This window comes from Artemia sp. Qi Xiang Cuo, chromosome 16, assembly GCF_049724085.1.
Source record: "Artemia sp. Qi Xiang Cuo chromosome 16, ASM4972408v1, whole genome shotgun sequence".
In the NCBI taxonomy this organism is placed as follows: Eukaryota; Metazoa; Arthropoda; class Branchiopoda; order Anostraca; family Artemiidae; genus Artemia; species Artemia sp. Qi Xiang Cuo.
In genome coordinates this window covers 31,908,463-31,914,462 of record NC_142809.1, presented here as the reverse complement: position 1 = coordinate 31,914,462, position 6,000 = coordinate 31,908,463, and the positions used below count along the sequence as shown (strand labels likewise).

The 6,000-nt window shown below is 36.1% G+C and overlaps 1 protein-coding gene across 1 annotated transcript in view; it reads left to right on the top strand.

Moving 5' to 3' along the window:
* The first annotated feature begins 342 nt into the window (after positions 1 to 342).
* LOC148942792 (maternal protein exuperantia-like) overlaps positions 343 to 6,000 on the top strand; it is a 28,536-nt gene continuing 22,878 nt past the window's right edge. Inside the window, exon 1 of the mRNA XM_089102771.1 lies at positions 343 to 499. The gene's annotated coding sequence lies outside the window, so the exon portion shown is untranslated. The remainder of the gene's footprint in view (positions 500 to 6,000) is intronic.

Sequence of the window (6,000 nt, the reverse complement as noted above, 5' to 3'; positions counted from 1 at the left end):
TTTTTTTTTTGCTCGATTGATTGTTTTGAACAATAGACTCAACTCCAACCAATTTTTTTTGGCAGGGTGGATTTCGTATCCTATCCCCCTTTTTCCAAGAATTTTACTATTTATTTCAAGAACTATCTAAATTTTATGCACAATTCACATTTTCTAAAACTTACCCCCTTCCCTCCCTAAAAAACCACAACCATGCCTGCCAATGGCTTACTTCATTTTTATATAAAAAAAAAATGATAGTTCATAATGCAATTAATCACAGTTATGAAGATCGCAATACCTTTATCTTATCAGTGTCAAAACTATTCCAAAGCTTTGTCAAATTGGGATCATATTATTTTGTTACAGTTTGATACTGCATTGACTAGTGCAATTTTTTCAACTCCTCTGAGGATTCGTCATATGAATGGATAGATTTTAAAGAAACTTAAGAATTTTTCAATCCAGTCTTAAGTCGAAGTTTGAAGAGAAAACAAGTTTTTAGCATAACAACTGAAGGGTGAGTTTGTATTTTAGGCTTAAATTGTTTTGGATGTTATTTAATTTCTTATACTTGGCTGGGGATGAGGCCCTTACTTTAGATTCGGTTGAAAATGTTGTATGATAAGAAATAAATCGAACGCCTGACAAATATAGTCTATGAAAAAATTGTAGCCCTGGCTACATGTGAAGGGGTGAGATTCTCTAAGGTTGTTGAATTTCTGCAAGGATGATATGGTAGGGCTCCTTTAAAAGGCAGCAAATAGTCTAAATAAAAGCTCTAGCCAGATAAGTGGGAAATGGTGGTAGCCTACTTTTCTTAAAGCCTTTGTATCACCCAACCCTGAATCTTGAGAAAATTTTGCTGCTTACTCCAGATGGGAGCATAGTCTGAGGGCACCCTTTTCTAGCTATGATTAGATTGAACAAAATAGCCCAGCAATTAAAATCAGTCTAGCCTAGTTTTATTAAAATGCTAGCCTAATGAGGGTCAGGTACTTGGGCTAGGTTATGCAGAAATTTATTTCAGCAGGGAAAGGGTGGAGACACCTTCGCGAGCTAACAGAGCTGTTGGTAAATTTGCAGTTTTCAAAATAGGCCTAACTTAGCTAGGATGAAAATGAGTATTTGGGGGGGGGGGTTAAAGTTTAAAATTACCTCCCATTTACATCAGAAATAAAATTTACCCCCCCCCCCAAATGTAGAAATATATACCCTGAATTGGCACAGATCGGGGGGGGGGAGCTAAAATTCGAATGGTAGGCTATATTCACTTTAGTTGTTAGCCTACTCAATAATATGATTTGGTAAATGTTTACCTGGAAATGAATATATCACTTGATGTTTTTTATCTCATTCATGATCCAATAGCCTAATTGCTTCTGTGGGAAATTACATTTTGAGCTCTTAAGGGGGCCCCTATAGGTGAAACAGTCCATAGCAGGCCCATATAAATATGTTTTCCTAAATAAAAACTTTCTAGTGAGGAAAATTGTCATTTGTAGCTGATTCAGGAAATGGTAATGATTATTTCCCTTTGTCTTAATGTTATCTTGAAAACAAAATTCTAGAAATTCAAAAAGTGACTGAAACCTCTCAAATTGACGTCACAGCAAAACTGGCGTCATTTTTTTTGGTTTTAGCTCTTTAAAAAAATCCTGCATAATTGTTTTCAGCCTAACATTTTAATACAAAGACCAAGGAAAATAATAATTATTGGTACTTGTATGCAATCCAGTAAACACGCAAAAAGAAACGCATATAGAATGTCTAAGATGCTATTCAAAACCGGGTTTCCGCAAGCTAGTGAGTTGTTTGTTCATTTCATGGAAATTATTTAATCTTTAGTTTCTTGGGGTTGAAGGGGCAAAAAAAGTAGCCTACCTAGCTTAGGTTAGGTTACATATCTAATATATGCTACGCTTTACCCCCCCCCTCCTAATGTGCAAATTTATAGCCCAAACCTGTTTCTAAACTATTATATTTTCATCCTATTTTGTTTTATTTCATTAGCATTAACCAAACTTCACATTTTGCATGTTTACTGGATTGCAAACAAGTACCCAAGGCCGTACCTTGAGGGGGGGGGGTGGTTTGAACCCCCTCCCTCCGAAATGTTTGTTTGGCTCGTAAAAACGTAACAAAAATGGATATAAACAAATTTGTATGCGTTTTTCAGGATTTTTTGTGTAACCCCCCCCCCTCCTCCGAAAAAAAAACCTTTGAGTAAAACCCCCCTCCGAAAAAAAAAATCCTGGGTACGGCCTTGCAAGTACTTAAGTATTATTCCGAAATTAGCTACAAAGGAATTTTTTTCTCACTAGCCAGTTTTTTTTAGAAACATCTTATTAAACTTTTGTAAACTATGGTCTGTTTTGAGACCTATTGGCCTTTTAAGGGCTCACAATGTAATTTACCCCAAAAGTAATTATTAAATTATGAAAGAGCATTAAAAAAGATATCAAATGACATATTCACTTTCATCCTAACTAAATTATGTTGTAAACTGGAAATTTACCGACTTGTTAATACCCTCTTCTGAACTAAACGCTATAATAACAAAATTCTTACTATCTTACATTATTACCTAATTCTCGCTTTATTATGCTAAGGAAATTTCCATTTCCTTCATTTCAGAGTAAATTTTTCAATTCACTGATTATTGAGATAGCTAAGATACAGGGGCGTAATTTGCTTTGGGGCAGGGGGGCAACTGCCCCCCTGATCTCAGTATGCCTCCTCCGCGACCCCAGTTTACTCCCCCCCCCCAACTGAAATTTTGTTTCTTCAAAAATCCTGTTGAAACTAAGATAAGCCTGCATAGTTCTAGTAGGCTGTCAACAGAAGCGGGTCAGTTTTCTTTATTTTATATTTACCTTTATAGTAATATAAAGCACCTTTATAGTACTTTTATAGTACTAAATAGTACCTTTATGGTACTAAACGGCTCATTTTTCAGTTTTAACTGTCATTTTCAATTGTTTTGGGAAATTTGGCTCCAAATTTACCCCCCCCCCCCCACACACACCTTTAAAATCAGAACTTCATCTTAATTCATTCAAATATACCACTCATCCTAGCAAATTTACTTTACCCCCCCCCCCTCTAACGGTCAAATATAAACCCTGAATTGTACATATGTGCTGAATTTTTCATACGTTTTTCTTTTCTTCGAATTGATTTAATGGTCTCTTCGAAACGATGGAAAATGTATTACATGTATACAATTCAGGGCATATGTTTGACCATGACTTCACAGGTGATTCTATTCTTAACTGGATCCTAACCCCTCCCCCTCACTTAATGCCTGGAAATCACACTGGTTTTGTGATTGTCTAGGCTAGCCTATAAGGATCTATCATTCATTTAGGGCCCTGACTTTCAGAAATCACATACACCAGGTGGAGCGTCTCAAGCGTGGCGAAAATGTGCCAACCCCTGTGGAGACTGTGGCAGGGTTGCCACCCTGGCCTGGAAGAATTTACTAAATCTGAGAGGAAAAATTTACTAGATCGCATTTGTTTTTACTAAATGCTAAAAAAAAACAAATTGCGCTTGCGGCTCCAGCCGCACGCGCACCATCAAGCATCGATTTATACTATAGGAGGATAATCAGTACGATTTTCATAATCTTTTTTCTCTTTTCTTTCGTTTTCATAGTATGATTGGAAAGACTGGAAACCTGTACGTTAAAATATCCTTTTTTTGGATTATCGCGATACGCTTCAAGATGTTCTTCCTGATTCCGAAGTAGTGTATAAAACACGTCAAACAATAGTTTGAAAACTTTGATTGAGGAAGTCCTGCTTTTAAAGCCCGGCTTTAAATTTACCGATAGTCTTCCGGTCATAAAATTTATGTATATTGAAAAAGTAAAAAACAATTAACGAAGACAGACAGCTGCAACTCATCACGAGGCAATTCAGGCGATGAAGTGCTAAGTATCTGAGGTGTGTTTGAAAGTGACGGCTTTTGAAATTTGTCCCCCAGTTTCCATTTTTAGGTTTGAAATCTAAACCCTTCAATTTTACATTTTTAGGAGGAAATTTTCCAGTTTTAAAACACTAATTGGGCTGGTCTTTAAATTCGGGATAAGCTGCTTACAAAGATGTCTGGCAGATTTTAAAGCAATTAATTTATGATTTTTTTTTTAACTGATTTTTTCTGGATTCTTTCTCGTTCGTATTCTAGGGAATCAAAAATCAATTTAATCTATATCACTTCAAAACAGAAACGACGTAATCGGCTACCGGTTTAGTTGTAAAATTATGTAAGTTAAAAAGTACACCTCAAATTGGACTAGGGCTGTCAAGAAAAAGAAAACTTATATAACAGTAAAAAGAAAAACATGTAGTCATAATTAAAAAAGTCGCACTTAAAAGGCTTTACTCGCCCTCATCCGAATTTAAAGCATCGATTAGTGTCAAATTCTTACTCAAGGGATCCACCTGTTTCCATTTCTTGGTAGCCCGAGTCAAATCGCTGGGGATCACCCTGTCATGGACTCTACTTGACGACCTGAGGACAAGTTGCTTTTGTTTCATAGGGGCCGAAACAGTCGAGATATTTAGCTTATTCCGATTTTTGGTTTTTATGACGGACAAAATCGAGAACTGTCTCTCTGCTCCAGCGCTTGAATGAGGCAAGCTGCAGAGAGTCAGAAAGAGCTTTGGCAAGTATGGAAACAGTTCATTTCCAGCAGCGTCTTTAAAAAGGGACACAGCTTCCAAAGTTGCACGGATTTTCAAGGTCCAACTGTGCAACGTGACGGAGAATCGTTTTCCTCCGTTTTCTTCCGTTTAATTAACGCAAACTCAAGTTTGCGTTGATTAAACTTGCTCATAATGCAGTTTGTTGGATCAACCTATTTTGCCCCCCTCCCCCCTAATTTTTTTGTGGATCAACCTATTTTGCGCCCCCACCCCCTAAAAAAATCCTGGATCCGCCCCTGCGCAGACTGAAACCAACGGTCATATCATTCAGAAGAGAAGAAGCACTTAAGTTCGCAGCAATCACCTAAAACAGAGGTCAGGAGCCCTTTTAGTTTAGAGACTCAAATATAAACAATGGAACAACTATTTAATATTTGACAATAATAAATATTTATTAATGTATCAAATCTATATCATATATCCAAACCTTAAATCATTTGAAAGTTCCTAAACGGCTATCGCCCTAATCCACACATAGCAGTATTTATCTTAGTTCTACTCTATGATGAAACGATGATATACTATCTATCTACAAGTAAAATTAATAATTTTCTGAAAGTCTGAAAAAAAGATAACTTTTACTGCTTTCAAAGTTTGATAATTACATTTTTTTAGCATATTATGGAGTGATAACTAACACGTATATATATATATATATATATATATATATAATATTACTTTTCTACTTGCTTTCAATTTCTCTCTGCAGGCTCCTTGTTCCTCAATAATAATTTTCAGACTGAGGAGATTCACCTAATCACCTTGGGTGGTTTTTGTTTTGATTCCAATAGATTCCCAATCATCAGAAATCCAAGTGTCATTACAGCTTAATTTTTAGTTGGTAAGATTTGATACACAGAAAGATAATTTTGTCGACCTTTAGATGCCGGAAGTAAAGTGTCTGTTTATGAAAATAGGTGACTGCTTGTCTGTCTCTTAAGAGACAGAAAAGCAAAAATTGTAAATTGTCATATATTTACGATAATTTTTTTCCCTGAATTCATTGAAAATAAAAAAAAAGTTTTGTTTACTATAAGTCATGACTTTTTACTAGATTTCGGGACATTTACTAGATCCTCTAAATTTACTAGTTTTTTTTTTACTATATCTAGTAAAATCCTACTGACGGTGGCAACCCTGGACTGTGGTATGCATGCTGGAACTATAAAACCCGTTGTGGAACTGTACCACGCGCGGCAGAACTCTTCTGCACACTTGGTGCTCCAAGGTGTATTACGGGTAGGCGGAAAGTAGGAAGTCCCTCGCTAATACAAGATATTCAAGGACTCTTAAGATTTTCGTAAAAGAG